This window comes from Suricata suricatta, chromosome 6 (assembly GCF_006229205.1).
Source record: "Suricata suricatta isolate VVHF042 chromosome 6, meerkat_22Aug2017_6uvM2_HiC, whole genome shotgun sequence".
Lineage (NCBI taxonomy): Eukaryota > Metazoa > Chordata > Mammalia > Carnivora > Herpestidae > Suricata > Suricata suricatta.
The window spans coordinates 79756211-79773164 of record NC_043705.1 but is presented as its reverse complement, the minus strand read 5'-3'; the positions used below and the strand labels follow the sequence as shown (position 1 = coordinate 79773164).

At 37.3% G+C, this 16954-nt stretch overlaps 1 protein-coding gene across 1 annotated transcript in view; it reads left to right on the top strand.

The window, feature by feature from the left end:
• The window catches only part of FBXL17 (F-box and leucine rich repeat protein 17), a gene marked incomplete at its 5' end in the record, with an annotated part of 472906 nt that overhangs the window by 317501 nt on the left and 138451 nt on the right, over positions 1 to 16954 (top strand). The window lies entirely within an intron of this gene.

Here is a 16954-nt window from a genome sequence, read left to right as displayed (position 1 = left end):
TTCCTCTTTTCTGATTTTTTAACTTGTTTGTTTAAATTTGAGAATATGCTTTGTACCTTTGGGGAAACTAATAATTCATCAAATTTTTTTATTGTTCACTCTGACATATGCTAATAAATGACTCTAATCTTAGGCTCTCATGTTGACCATCTGTCTTGGGTTGGAGAGTTGTATTTTATCAGTGACTAAATTCAGCCTTTAGAAACATTCTACTACAACTATATAAAAAAATAACATAAAAAAGATTTGGCTTAAAATAATGCTAATTTCTTTTCAGAGTTTATTTTTTAGAACGGTAAATGAGCCTTATGTTGATTTATTCAGAATGTTTTTGGGTTGTTGGTTTTTTTTCCTACTTATATCATGCAAAAGAAGTGTTTTGATAGGTTTTTCTTTTCTTATAGTTTGTTTTCTGGTTTGGCGTATTAGATTGCCACTTGGATATGGTAATTCTAAAACCTTTAATACCTCCCTCTTGTCTAGGGCTAAGAGAGTTTTCTCTGTCCAATCTAGAGCATATACTCAATGCATATGGACTTATGAATCAGCTAATATATTCATTCATTCCAAACTCTTTTCTTAGCATTCAAGCTCCTTTACTCTTAGTCTCCTACCTGCCCCTCCTATCTAATTTTATATATTTCTCCTCTTTCCCTATTCAGCGCTAATGTCAGAATGCTAACTGCCAGGAGAGCTATGGATTAAGTTCCTAAGAATGAACTCTTTAAGGTGCTACAGTGGAAAATGTTGCTAAAAGGACACTCTACCCTAGCACCTGTTAAGTTAGCAAGTGCAAAGAAATGTTTCAGAAGATATAGAGAAGAGAAAAAGCTTTGGACTTGAGACACATCTGGGATCAAGTTCAAGCTTTGTTCTTTATCTGTTCTTTGATTGTAGAGAAGTTCTTTCACATCTATGAGTTTCAGTTTTCTCATTTTTAAAAATGGGGACTTCATGTCTGACTTAATTTTTATATACTTGGTGTCAGAGGTAATGATTAGCATTGAACAATGTTGCTTTCCTATGTAGGAGGGGGAGAGAGAAAAAATTTCATACAAAATTCTTCTACCCTTTTTTCTTTCCTGGGTTTTGGAAGAGGTTTTTATTGTCAATGTTAGTGTTGTCTGTTGTTATTATTAATTGCCATTCGTTATTGATATTATCATGTTTTGGTGTTTAGAAATTTTAGGATTTTTTTCTCCCAGTGAGGTGAAAACTATATTAAAACCTTGCCAATATGGTTTACATTATGTCTGAATTATTTAAGTTGGTGGATTTCTGCACATTAGGATCACCTGAGAAGTTTCTAAAGCATACATCAGTGTAAGTCTTATTCAAGAGTAATTAAATTAGAATTTCTCTGAGGTGGGGCCCAGGCAAAGGTTTTGTAAACCCTTACTAAATGATGTTACATCAGCTAAAGTTGAGAACAACTGATTCAGTCCTTCTAAAAGGACCAGAGATGGACATTTTGGGGACTTCCTTGCCATGTTGATAAGAAATCTGTCACAATATTTCCAGTACCTTAGTCCCTTCAGCGTTAAGCTCTCTGTCTCACTTCATCTCTCTTCCATCTTTCCTGAGGTTTTAGGTATTCAAAGGGTTCATGGTTGAAAGTCAGTGGATTCCGTTCTTTAAAATGTTGAGGCACAGTTGAGGAGGAGGAGTAAAGATTGATAGTTTATAAGATTATATATAATTGCTATTTGATTATAAAATTAAAACAAATCATTGAAAGTTCAGCTCTGCTCATCTCTTTTTCCCTGGTAACATTCCAATAACTCATGAATAATCTTTGTCAGAAACACAGCGAAAGGATTATTCATTGTAACCAGAGAAACAGCATGTTATTGGAGGTAAGTGCTCTGCTGGAGGCGGCTGGCTGTGATCCCTTGCCCTGTGTTAATTATAAATTTTAGGATGGAAAAACAGATGCCTTCTTCAGCTGGATAAGTAGAGATATATTCTGTAGAACTCTTAGACTGTTAAAGCTACTTAAAAATTATAAAATTTGAGGCACACCTGATACTGGGGGGGTTTCATCGTTTCAGAGACTCCTCCGTAATTCTGCTTCCTATTGCTGTACTCCTATTCAAGCTAGTTAGTCTCGTCCTCACCTCCTCACTCTATGATGCTGTGTTTGTACATGCTTTCATTATAGTATACAGAGACTTTTGAAATTTTTTGCAGAATGCATTGATTCAGAAACAGCAGCCCGCCTGGCGTATCATTTGTAATTTTTGTCAAGATTCTCACAGATGTTGAACATGGTACTATAGTACTTAGCAACACCTGGCCAGGCTGTTAAGAAGTTATGTTCATTTTAATTGATATATGATATAGTTGTCATGAAGAAAACTATCATTCTAATAGGCTTCTTATTCCCCATATTAAACATAGATCTTTATGGTAAAGGAAGGCAATTATAAACAAATCGATAATTCAGGCACAGCTAAATGGAAAATACAGTCTTGGGAAATTGCTCCCTGAAGAGAAATCTAATATCGTCACTCTTCTATCCCTGAACAAATATATGTTATGTAGGCAGTGTCGGGGGGGGGGGCCCTCAAACTTAGAAGTCAGAGAGAGAGTTTAGAATCCCGCTTTGCTGCTTCTTTTCTTTATGATCTTGAGGAAGTTACTTAACCTCCTAGTTTTGTCATCTGTTAAGCACATGATAAAATGTACCATAAAAGGTAGTGAATATGAATGTAAAACATCTGCGTCATACCTAGTGGCATAGAGGGTACTCATTAATTGGCAGTTCTTAAAATAATAGAGTCATCTCTTTCTCTAAAGAAGAATTAGCTCTCCTCCTCCTCCTCCTCCTCCTCCTCCTCCTCCAAGTGTGGCTTTCCTGTCTATGGGAATCTTGATCTAAAAGTTTGACCTGTGTTAGTCTGAACTTGCCTCGTTGACTTACATACCTAAGCTATCTAAACCACATTCTTGTTAGTAGGGAATAAAGGGGAAGATGCAGCAGAAAGTTTAAAATCTTTCATTTGCCTCCCAGTCTTAGGTTTCTTCCTCATCTCTTTTTCATTTTTGTTTGGGTAATTTTCTCCTGGTTCCCCTTATGCTTTCTTTTGTTCCTGTAAGAATTTGTCAGCTGATAGTTTTTAACGTACCTTTCCGCTTGCCTTCAAATGCTTTTCTTTCTGTTCAAAGTTCTCCTCTGGAAAATTGTATCCCTAGGATTAAAAGGAATGAATACCAGGAGTAGAAAGCTATGTGCATCCTTCAAGCCTGTGGAGGTCAGAGCCTGTCTTGGACTGCGTGGCCCAGAGCAGGAGTGGAATGAATGGGATGGATGAATAAAGCACTTACTTACCCCTGCTAGCATTCCCATAGTGAGTTTCACCTGTGTGGCCCTGTGTCAGGGAGCAGTTGTAAAAAGGGCCCCGTTTTCTTGCTGGGTTGTTATCACACTTCCTTTGACCTCAGTACTCGTGAGGGCCCTAGAAATATACTCTAGAGGATATCTTTTTGCTTTCCCTCTCAAGTTGTCGGATAACCTTTAATTAAAGAGGACTGTAAACACTTAACTCCTAACATCAATATTTGGGACCTACAAGGTCACAGACAACCCACAGGCTCATTTGTGCAGTTCCACAGGCTCCTCTGTCACTCCCACAGGCCCTGGGGCTACTCCTCCAGCACCGTCTTTGGTTACCCTTTCTTCTGCTTGCAATTGGTCTTCTACCTGATTTGGGAGTTTTAAACCTAACTTCAAGGCTTGCTGCAAAAGCTTTTCGGTTGCTCTGAGCATAAGATCTCCCAAGTGAAGGAAGTCACTGTTCCCATAATTATCATTTGAGATGTCATTTCAGTTGGCCTGCCGCACAGATGTGGTACATATTCATTCTGTCAGCAGATTGACTCAGCACCTACTATCTGATGGGTTCCATGCTACATGCGAGACACACATAGTTTGTGTATTCCTGGAGATGTCATTCTGATGGGATCAAGAAGCGGGGCTAACCTGCTCATTTAAAAAAGGAAAAAAGAAAAAAAGAAAAAAAAATAATGCATCCTCCCTTCCAGGCAGGAAGAATGGCAGGGAGTGGCCTGCTGACATTAATCTCTGCTTTGGTGTAACCCACACCTCACCCCAGCCTTGTTGACCTTTGGACATTATTGAAGATTTATAGGTTGTGCATTCCCTACCTCTTCTTGAGACACCAGATCTCTTCAGCTGTTAGTTAATTCAAATTGGGATCCTGGATGCATTATCAAAACAAGTAAGCACGGAGAAGAAACAAAAAGAAACCCTAACAAGCATTCTAGATTATGCTCGCAACAAGAGGGCTTCATCTTTTCTTGTCAAACCAACACTGATAAATTATTCAAGAAAAAGTCTCATACCAAAAATAATTTTGCTGTTTTTTATATTACTTTATTTTTCATATTATTAGGTATGCATTACATACAATGATTTTCCATTTAAAATTAAGTCCCTGGTTTTCCCTTTTACATTTTCTTTCATTTTCAAATTGTATTTCAAACTGTTCCAAGATTGCTGGGTAAGATTCAGCTCCTTTTGTCAGCAGGAATAACTCTAATAGTTGTAAAGTGACAGAGAAGAACTTTAGAAAATAACATTTGCAAGTCAAAAAGAATGTCTTATTGTTTACTGTTGATTATTCATGCTTTCTTTCCATTCTATCATTTAAATATAGATAGCTTTTATTCTTTCTAACAAAATAGTACTAAATTGCTAAATCTTCTATTGTTGCAAATTTCCCTTGTTTATGTGTCCATCTTGAAACTTATTTCTTTTCACTTCTAATTCTCTATTTTTATTCCTGGAGTTCCTCACTACTACATTGATATACCTACTATTGTGTTAGCAAATATTATGTTCTTTTTTTTTTTCTTCTCAGTAATGGTTGTAATTTCTCACCAAAAATTAGGTATTTAATTAATTAAATTATTTCTTTGCTCAAATTGTTGACTTTCTTCCCTATTTCCTACGTCATCCTAAGACTGCATCTACATAACCCTGAAGTAAAAGGCTGAACAATAACAATGCTTATCACTCTGTCTTGACATAATCGACTACAAAATCTCAAATCTATTGAGAAGGACTTCAGACATTTCTTCAAGCTAATACTCCCATTACCAAGTTGCAGGCCAACTTTAGCTTCATTAATATAAGAGGTTTTTTTAAAACTAAGAAACCTTTAACCTACGTTTAAAAGGCAAATGGACCAATTTCTATTTGCTTGCTCCTAAACTTTCTTATACCTTAAAATGCACATATGTTGTTTCTCTAAATTAATTATTTTTATAAATAAATACTAAATTTCTACATGCAACTGAATTATTAACTAAAATATTAACTTTCAAACTTTCCTCAATTACTTTTAGCATTTCTAAACTGTAGTATTTAATTTTAATTAGCTGTTTTTTAACATTAATCTTGTAAAGGAGGATTATTATAGATAAAGAAATTGGTCCCAAATGACAAATTTTGGGAGTTTTTATCTTTAACCCTCATTGCTTTGTGTCCTTGAGTATGCATTCTAAGCATTTGTTTTCCTGACACTATGCTGTATTATAAATAGAATTTGTATTAATTTTTATCAGTGATGACTAGATCTAAAGGGAACTGCAGTGAACACCAAGATAATTGCAGTAATACTAGGTTTCCAGTATCCTGCATGAGAAACAATTTCCTAGTGTTTAAAACTCCTTGAAAATAGATGTTTTAGTAGTAGTGAGTTCTCTATTACAAGAATTATTCAAGCTGAGGGGCATCTGGCTGACTTTGTCAGTGGAGTATGCTACTCTTGATCGTGGGATCATGGTTTGGAGCCCCACCTTAAGTGTAAAGATCACTTTTAAAAATTTTTTTAAAAAAGAATTATTCAAGCTGAGATAATCTCTTTAGAAGAATGTGGAAAGATGGAAGCATTGAGTAAGGCATTGACCTATATGATGTTTAAATTCCTTATAATCCTGCGATTTATTCTGGACTGGTTTTATGTTTGGTTTCATTCAGCAGGTGTTTCATGTGTAGCTGCTGGCTCGGTGCTGTGGAGGATACAGAGTTGGATAGGAAGTTTACTCTTGAACATTGAGAAGGAAGATAGTAACAGTGAAAAGGTTTTTAACAGATGAAGCAATATGATGAGGTCAAATAAAAAAATAGGCCCTAAGAGCTATAGGAGTTGGGGGGGGAGGGGCAATCATCAGGATTGAAATCACTGGGGAAGTGCCTGTAGTGGAGGAGTCATAGGAGGACAGAGATGAGAAGGAAGGGCATTTGAGGTAGTACAGTCCTAGGAAAGGCTCAGAGCAAGAACAGGTGTCTGAATGGATGAGTTTGTATGCGTTGGTTAATCTAAAGAAAGAACAGAAATCATCCAAAGTGATTACGTGCACACACGGGCAAATTTTGAAGAAACCTTATGAAAATATTCTAGTTGAAAATTCAGGGTAAGTTCCAACTTTCATCTCAACTTTTCCTGTCTTATTCACCATTCCCATGGTAACAACTTCACTTAACATATATAAAAGGAAACACTACTTTGGGTTCTAACTACTAATCAAGTATCCAGTTCAATTGAAAGAAATCGAATGTAAACTAACATGACAATAGTCATAATGATAGAATAGTTAACATTTTTGGGGTATTTTCTGTAGGCACTATTTAAACCCCTTACACCCTGCTTCAGATAGTACTGTTAATATTCAGGCCTACAGATGTAGAAACTGAGGCGTAGAAAGGCTCAGGTTCACATAGTTTCTAAGTAGTGATATGATATGGATGTAATGTTACGTCAGTCTCTTGCATAATCACTCATAGGTCAGTGATGTGCTTAAAAGTATTTATTACTAAGAAAGCTTTGCTAGAATTTCCCAGTTGTTAGAGCTTAAAAAATATAACTGAATCCCACACCACCATGTTTGTCCATCTGTGGACAAACACTGTCACAAAGGTACCTCATAAGATCTAATTATATAGTTACAGAACTTAATAGGTTTAATGTGCTTATTCAGTATAAGTTTGTTATGCCAGCACCAAATAGCAGTTGCATGCTGTGATTAAACATTCCCTAGCCAGAAGGTAGAGACTCTCATTGATGTTCAATGTGTAATCATGTATTCAACAAATATTTTCTTAATGATTTCAATACTATATGTAATTCTTCTTGAATAAAAAGTTTTTCCTTATATCTCTTACCTAAATTATTCCCTAGAATGGGCACCTGGGTGGCTCAATCCATTAAGCATCTAACTTCAACTCAGGTTATGATTTCGCAGTTCGTGAGTTCAATCCCTGCATGGGGCTCCTGCTGTTAGCACAGAGCCCGCTTTGGATCCTCTGTGCCCTTTCTCTCTCTGCCCCTCCCCTGCTCTCTCTCTCTCTGTCTCTCTCTTTCTCTCAAAATAAATAAACATTAAAAAAATTAAATTATTCCCCCAAATTTATGAAGGAAGCAGAAATATTATTGATCTTTTTTAGTAGAGGAGAAAGTTGAGCCCAGACAGGTTTTAATTAATTAGCAAAGCTGGAAGTAAAATCTCCTATTTCAGATCATTTACTGGATTATGTGCAGATAACTCCTCAAATGTCTCTGTTTTTCATATAGAAATTATTTTTTCATTAAAAAGTTCTTTAAAAGCAATTTTAGCTAATACAAATTAACATAATTTCATTGCAGCTTTTTAAAAGTACAGATATTTCTAGAGATAAGCAATCGTATTGCTCTCAAAAATATACGCAATTGTTCTCTTCCTTAAGTTAATTTCCCTTGAACCTGAGCTCAGAGGATCCTGAGGCTTCAGTGTCCTCATCTGTCTCAGGTACCCATTCTTTTCCTTCCCTTAGAAAAGCCTCTTCCAAGAATGTTCTTTGAAAAGTCAGAATGGGGGCGCCTGGGTGGCTCAGTTGGTTAAGCATCTGACTTCAGCTCAGGTCATGATCTCAAGGTGTGTGAGTTCGAGCCCCGTATCAGGCTCTATCCTGACAGCTCAGAGCCTGGAGCCTGCTTTGGAATCTGTGTCTTCTTCTTTTTCTGCCCCTCCCCCACTTGTGCTCTGTCTCTCAAAAATCAATAAATGTAATTTAAAAAAAAAAAAAGAAAAGTCAGAATGGACTCTCCAATGTGGCCTTGCACTCTACCTCCTCTATGCCTTTTAATTTTAGAGCTCCTTGTTCTGAGATACCATGGAAAGGAGGAGTACAAAGGGAGAAAAAAACCCAAGAACTGAATCTCTTCCTTCTAAGGCATCAAACCACATCTCCTCTACTTGCAAGTGCTCTCTAGGGTTTCACCTTCTCTTTGAAATGATTTTACCCTCCCCAGATGATGTTTGACTAAATCTTTTTTCATTATTTCCTGGCAAATTAGCCTGCTTAAAATACTTGGCATCTGATTTATTTTAAAACAAAACAAAAACATTTATTTAGTTTTCCCTTAGAAGGTGATAGTAGCACTCATAGTAAAATATAAATTGAACATTAAGATAATTGATTGCATGTCTGTCACTGATTAGGTTCACATTATTATGTCCACTAACACCAATAGGATTGAGTTTACAGACTTTACAGAGGGTCTCTCTCTTTTCATTAGCACGACTTCCTTATAGTAATAGCAACTTTCCATGATCAACTTTTTGTTTACCTGTCAATTTATATAGGAAAGAAAAGAATAATACATGATTTTTCTCTATATTTACCAGCTCTCAAAATATTATGTTTCCATCATCCTCCAAAGGCGCCAGTGAAGAGTTTTTGTTGAATCATCATTATAAACTCCGCAATCCTTTACAGTCAGTTTGACCTGTTTTTGATAATGGAAGCTTCTTCAAATTGATATGTGCCTTTCATATAGACAGATTATGTCAAGATACAACAGGCTCACTTTGTGCATTTCATATTAGAAACATGGCATCAGGGCACCTGGGTGGCTCAGTTGGTTAGGTGTCTGGCTTCGGCTCAGGTCATGATCTCACAGTTCGTGGGTTTGAGCCCTGTGTCGGGCTCTGTACTGACAGCTAGCTCAGAGCCTGGAGCCTGCTTCAGATTCTGTATCTCCCTCTCTTTCTGACCCTCCCCTGCTTGTACTGTCTGTCTCTGTCTCTCAAAAGTAAATAAAAAAACATAAAAAAAAAAAAAAAGAAACCTGGCATCAGCTGCTTTTCTAAAGAACTCTGGTTCTTTGAGTGAATTAGGCTTTTTTTTTTTTAATTTAGAAAATTTCATCTTTTAAAGTTTTTGCTGCATTCTGAATCTTATGTCACTATATAATATTATCTTTTATTCCTCCAGCATCACAAATCCAACCTTCCCATTACAAATCAGCAATTCAACCCCTGAGTTTTACTGCATCCTCATTTAGGAATTCCCAACACACTAGAAACTTCTAGTTCCGTATGTCCATCACTCTCTTCATCTTACCAGCGTGTTCAGCTTTTAGAGAAGTTAAAGGTGGGACTTAGAAGGGAGAAGTAGTTTTACACTTTAGCTACTCCATCAACTTCTTGGAGATTTCCTTATGGTTTTGTTTGTCTATGATTTCTTTGCTATGCTTGTTTTAAGTGCTAAAATTAGACCTCTTGGATCCATTTGAGAGTAAGTAGAAAATCATTCAAACTGTATGGTCTTCTATAATCTCATTCAGGGCTTTCATACCTTCTTGTCCTACAGTGAAAAATACATTTTGCACTAAAAATACTTGTTGGACTCTCACTAAATTGATTGTATCACTTACCAGAATGACCAGGAGTTGACACTGCTATGGTTCAACTTGTCCTTCAATGTATAGGTAAGAAGTACATCTGTCAGTCAGTGATCTGCTGAGGAGTAGAAAACTGATGGATTTCCTTGCTACAAAATGGTCACTATTTTTCCTGGGGTAGCAGATGCCAATCTTTCCGTGCTCATCAAACCCCGCATATTGCTTTTATTATCTGTAAAAAAAAGGGGTTAGTGCGCTTCTGTCTCATATCTTTGGGAGTAAGAGAATCAAACAGATTCTCTTGATGATTGATTTCACCTTAGATAGCTACTAAATGGAACTTTCTCCCGAGGCAAAGAGGTAGTTTGGTTAATTTCCTAATTTGGTAAATCCAATGTACTTTTAAATTAAATATTAAACTGTTCGTTTTAACACTTACCCTAAAACATTTCCTTGGGTTTGTAAGACTCAGTCACCTAAAATGTATCTGTCAAGTGTGTTCCTTTTCTTGGGTTTATCTGCATGACATTAAATAAATAGTTTGAACTTTTCAACTTTTCAAACAATTGTGTGGCGCTGACGTGGCTGATCCAGGCTGTGTGTGTCTGTGTGCGGTGTGTGCCGAGTACCTGAAAGCGACTGGTGTTTCATTACAAACGGCTGAATGTGGGCAGAGAAAAGGAGATTTTTAAAATTGGAAGTAAGAAGTAAACAAAAGAAAATTCTGTCTGTCTTCAGGGAGTTAGGGTACTTTTCTATTTGTTATATAATGTAGCCTTTCAAAATGAACTACCTTTGTGCCGATCGGACGTAAAACTTGCTTGCCACCATACTTTTAAATGGTAAATAATTCTTAGAAACAAACAAACAAACAAAAAATACAAGTATAAGTAGAAAACTAGCTGAGTACTGTCTGATGATTAAATGACAATTTTTAATCATCTCTCTTTCCTAGATGAAATTTCCCACTTTTTTCCCTTCCTACTATCTCTTTCTTCCCATTTATGTCTAAGAGCTTCTCCAAGAAAGCAGGTTTGCTTTGAAGATATTGTATTTCCTCTCATAAAGGATTCTTCTGTTCTTTTAGATTTAAAATCACAATAATACCCTGGTAGGCTCCATCCCCTTCCCTGCCCTCTGTCTATTTGAGAATCTCTCTGAAGTCAGCCTTGGAAAGTCAGATTTGGAGATTAGAAGTCCAGAGATGCTTCTCTGGCATACTGAGGACAAGACAGGCGTGCACGAAGCGGCTCATGACCAAGCTGAAATCATCCAGCGTGGTGTTCTGAATGTGCTTGAGAGAATATATTTGAAATTTTAAGTCATGTATATCCTATAGTAACCAAAAACTTCTTTGAAATGAATGAGAATAATATATATAATTACACATATATAATAGCATACGATTCAAGCCAGTTTTGAACAGCAATAAGGAACTTAACATTTCAGCTCTACAAAATAAACGAAGAGTTTGAAATTCAATCAGTCCTATTTTATGTTGAGGCAAATGTACTTGGCTTTTTCCGAGAATCATACCTTCTGCTCTGGTTTACATAAGAAATCACATGAAATCTTTAAAGCATTCGTTTTCAACTTTGCCATCACAACACACCTTGCAATCAAGGTTTGGAAAGGATTTACTTTCTAAAGAATTATAAATTAGAACAAATTTAGTAATTTCTTCTTTTCACTCGCTTGGATTCTGGTAAAATTTTCTCGAGCAGCAGCAGGAGGTGTGAGTTTAGCAAGCATGTTGAAATTTGCACATAATTTATGGGTTCTTTGTTGTCACCACTTTTGGCATGTGGTACTTACCAGTATACTGTTATTAATTATTTACATGCTTGTGACATGTGTTGTTATGAAAGCCAGTCACCTCCTCCCCATACACATATCCCCCCCTAAATTTCTATCATGTTCTTTTACCTCAACAACATTTTGGGGCTAGGGAATGCGCACGAGTGTGTACTATACGTGTCAGTATTACCCAGCATAGCCATTCTCTGGAGGACAGCACAGATTTGAGAGCTGGGGGCCATTGAGGACAATGAGACATCAGACAGCACAACCTGAAGAAAGACCCTTTCCTCTACACAAAGGCACAAAAGGCTGTCTTTCCACAAAATGCTGCTTTTCTCATGCAACTCATACTTCATCCTCTTGCTAGACTGTTGATATGAAACTTACTCTACTCCTTCAAATGTATGAAAAAATACAAATTTTAAATTCCTATTCAAGGAAGTGGCCTTTATTTTTAATAGCCTATATAGCATATACTTTTACATTTGTTAATTTAAGATACAACATTTAAATTAGACACCTACTATAATTTCTTATGGTTTCCTGGATATGGCAAGGCTCTTGAAAACATGTTTTTTTTTTTTTACATGCAGTGGGTTCCACAAATATTTACCTCTGTTTTTCAACTTTAGGAAACCAGTTGAAAATTGTAGAATTAGACTTCGGGGCTGTGTAGTGTATTTTCCAACTATTACAAATCTATCTATATCTACAACCTGCTAGGAAAGATCGAATCCCTTCCAGCTTGTGATTGTAATAAATGATTTGTGTGGACTTGAGTCTGTCTCACAAATGCATTTAATATTTCTGAACCGAGCTTCTGTTCTGTGCCAGGCAGGTTTCTAACTGTGCGTGTTCAGTCCACTGATTGACTGACTGAGAGCCAAATTATTCTCGCTAACACATACTCAATTCCCAACTACTACAGAAAAGATGGACTCCAGGGCCAAAATTGGACCCTCACTAACAAAGCTTGCTTTCTGCCACTAGTAATACTTACACAATGAATGAAAATTCAGTGACCTATATTCTTCCATTTAAATCCTTAAAAATTTAAATTAAAACTTTGTCAACAGTAATTCTAGCCATACTGAGGCAAAAAGAGTGTTCCCTGCAATCTGGCAGCACTAAATGTAATTCATAACTATCAAAAATCCGTTTTCTCTGCATAACTTTAAAGAACACTCCTGATGTCTTGAAAATTCCATGCAATTTTCTTTAAAAGTTGGTTTGGAATGCCACTGTGCATCTTGAAGCCCACATACAGTGAGTTAAATTACAGCAATAGCATATTTCTCAAGCACCATATAGTTGCAAATCCTTTATCCTGAAGTACATAGTGAAGGATTTTCTCCTTGAACAGTGAAGGAAGTTGAACTTTGGGGTTGTTTCAATTTAACACATGATGTGCTGCACACTTAAAGCTGTGTTTTGCCTCTCTTACTTTTTCTTCTTTAGTCATCCCCACTTCCCGTAAAGGGATTTAAGTATATAATGCTGATTATAAAACTGGATCCGTATTATCACTTTTCTCAAAGCATCGTTTCCCCACACTGCCGTATGTAAGTACGTACTTTTCAGGGGGTTAATCTAAATGCAGAGTAGAAGCCTGTTTATTCTTCACCACCACCACCACCATCACCACTGTCACTTCTTTATAACCACTGCTGGTCTCCTCTGACTCAGTAAATGGCATTGCTGTTCACCTTGTTATTCCAGTCAAAACTTAGGTGTCCCTGATGCCTCACTTTTCTTTATACCTCTCATCACTCCCATTAATAACCCAGGGCAGCTCTACCCTTGAAATATATCTCAAATAAAGCCAGCTCCACTGATAACTGCACTGGCCACTCATTTATATTTCCTATTTGTCTTCTTACCTTACAGTCTGTTCATCACAGAAGCAGCTACAGTTAACCTTCTAAAAAAATTCTTGAATGAAAGAACAAATTAAAATATTATTAACATTAATTTGTTCCTGATGTTAGCATTATGCTGTTTGTCCTGGGTTATAGACCTAAAACCATAAGAAACCCTAGAGATTAAACATTCAGATGCTTTGCCTACCATGAGATCTTACTGCATTCAACTGAACATTTAGACATTTAGCCATCATAGACCACCATTGGCACAGTCTGTTCAGAAGGGTGAGGACGGGACCTTTGCTTGCCAGAGGACAGTCCTCTTCTCCAGGAGACCTTGCAGCAGTCCATGCCACCACACACCCAGCAGTCAGGGAAGCGTTTTCTTTCACCACTAGATGAAAGCTCATGTGTAAGCACATGAGATCCACATAGTGTGGATGTGGGCACTGCCCTGGCTTAGAAGGTTCATACCCCCCATAAACCAGTATCTCTTGTAATGGCCAGTAGGCATAGCATCTAGCATCCCTGAAAGTTACGTGAATCGTTATGAGAATGCACTAAAGGAATCCAAAGCAGTGGTGTCCCCACCAGGTATTTATAGTTCTCTTAAACCACACAGATGCTGTCTACCAGTTAGCTGTCATTGTTACTATAAGCAATGTTGCCTAGTAACCTGGTTAATATACCATTTGAGGGGAGCAGATCTAGGAAGTTAACCAAAGGTCAACTTCTTTACCTACTGTAGGATTTTTAAGTCAGCTTTAGATTTGACTTTAATTTTATTTTTATTATTTATTTATTTAGTATTTAATTTAAATTCTATTTAGTTAGCAGATAGTATATGTAGTATTGGTTTCAGGAGTAAAATCTAGTGATTCGTCAGTTACGTGTAACACCCAGTGTTCATCACTACAAGCGCCCATCCCCCATTTGGCCCCTCCTCCTGCCCACCTCCGTTGAGCAACCCTCAGTTTGTTCTCTATAGTGAAGAATCTCTTATGGTTTGCCTCCCTCTCTCTCCTTTTTTTCTCCCATCCTCTGTGTTCATTTGGATTCTTAAATTCCACATACGAGTGAAATCATGTGGTATTTGTCTGACTTACTTTGCTTAGCATGACATACTCAAGCTCTATGCATGACACTGCAAATGGCAAAATACCATTCTTTTCTGATGGCTGAGTAATATTCTATTTATATTTATATACACACCACATCTTTCTTTAATGTTTTATTTATTTTTGATTGAGAAAGAGACAGCGTAGGCAGGGGAGGGTCAGAGAGAAAGGGAGACACAGAATCTGAAGACAGCCCCCAGGCTATGAGCTAACTGTCAGCACAGAGCCTGATGCGGGGCTCGAACCCAGGAACCGTGAGATCATGACCTGAGCCGAAGCCGGACACTTAACTGACTGAGCCACCCAGGTGACCCAACATCTTCTCTTTTTTTAATTTTTATTCATTTTTGAGAGAGAGAGAGAGAGAGAGTTTAAGCAGGGGAGGGTCAGAGAAAGAGAGGGAGACACAGATCTGAAGCAGGCTCAGGCTCAGCACAGAGCTCCAGGTAGGGCTCGAACTCACAAACCGTGAAACCATGACCTGAACTGAAGTCGGACGTCGGACGGATGCTTAACCAATGAGCCACCCAGATGCCACACATCACATCTTCTTTATCCATTTATCCGTCAGTGGACATTTGGGCTCTTTCTATAATTTGGCTGTTGTTGATAATGCTGTTGTAAACATCCAGGTGCATGTACCCCTTCAAATCAGTATATTTGTATTCATTGGATAAATACATAGTAGTGTAATTGCTGGATCACAGGGTAGTTCTATTTTTAACTCTTTGAGGAACCTCCTTACTGGTTTCCAGAGGGGCCAAACCACTTTGCATTCCCACCAACAGTGTAAGAGAGTTCCCCTTTCTCTGCATCCTTGCCAACATCTGTTGTTTCCTGAGTTGTTAATTTTAGCCATTCTCACAGGTATGAGGTAGTATCTTATCATGGCTTTAATTTGCATTTCTCTGATAATAAGTGATGTTGAGCATCTTTTCATAGATTTGGCCTTAATTTTAACATTATTTTATATTAGAGGGCAGACATTTAACTACCATATTTCTTGCTTTTTCTGCCCAGCACTGTATTTTGTTTTTGTTTTTAAAGAAATAGACATTTTACTCCTAAAATTGAGGTGAAATGAGTAAGCCGTTTGACAGGGTGGTACCGCTGTCTCGACACCCCTCTGTTCCAGCCTCTGGACCCCTTGGTATCAGCTAGGCCTGGCCTCACTGGGGACTCTGAAACCTCACACACAGCCTAGATTTAGCAGAGGTACAGGCGCTTTTAGATTTCCATTTTGTTTTTGCATGAGAGAGAATGCCTAGCCAACACCAGGCAGCAATATCACTAGGAATATTGCTTGTGCCTAATGTATCAGTCTGGTCCCAAGATGACACAACTAAATAGGAAAAAAAAGTCACTGAAATTTGCCACTGTAGCTATTTACTTGCTACTGTTGGGAAGACCTATAAATTAGCACCTAGTGTTCCATAACCAGCACCGTATTCTTGGGGAAGAAAAGCTGTCAGTTTTGTAAACATCTTTTAAAGAAGCTGTTTCTATTATTAAGTCTCTTGGGGCCATGGGATGGGATGAGGAGTCGAGATTGGAAACTTCTAGTTAGTACAATAATTAGTGAGAAACTATTGCAAGAATGTGTTATAATGTGCTATAAATTCCATCCACAAGTATTTCCAACTTAGATTTATTATGGGTTCTGAGATTATCGAAGACAGAAATTTCATCCTATAGGATTGGGCTAAAAGATTATTAGGCTTGAGAGCCATAGTGGCCATCAGAAAATGTTGATGTCTTTGAAACCCTTACTTTTCACAGAGGAGGAAACAGAACCAGAAACAAGCCCTCCTCCTTCCCCGACTGGAAGCCTTTTCCTCCCACCTGCCACCATCAGCCTCCTTTGCGAGACCTACCAGGCTTACCTTTCCTCAGAATTGCAACAGGGGTAGAAGATAGATTGATTACTCAAGTAAATCATGTTATGTGATAACAGGATATTATTTCCTGGTTGTATTGATTTTAGAAATGTTCTTTATTAACTTCTTATATACATTAAGAAAATAATGTATAATTTCTTACCTGATAGATAAGGCAGTATAACATTGTTGTTAGTTTATTCAAGAATGGGTAATGTTGTGTTCATGGAGCATGATATGTAGGCCTTTTAGGCAGAAGTGTTTTAAAAATATAAGATCACATTTTAGGGTACCCAGTTCTTGGGTGATATTTAGCTGTGTACATAATATTTTTAAATTACAGTTATTTTCTTTCAGGATTTTGAAGATATTATCCCACTGTCTTCTGGTTCCCATTGTATTGAGAGAGCTGACAGTCATCATCCCTTTGTTAGTGATTCCTTTTTTCTTTTGAATGCTGATAATACCTTTTTTTTTCTTTTAGCATTCTGCAGTTTTTCTATGATAGCTCTACTTATATATTTCTTCTTACTTGTCATGCTTAGAATTGTAGGGCATCCTGAATCTAAGGAATCAGTTCTTTAATCAGTTTAGGGAAAGTTTCAGTT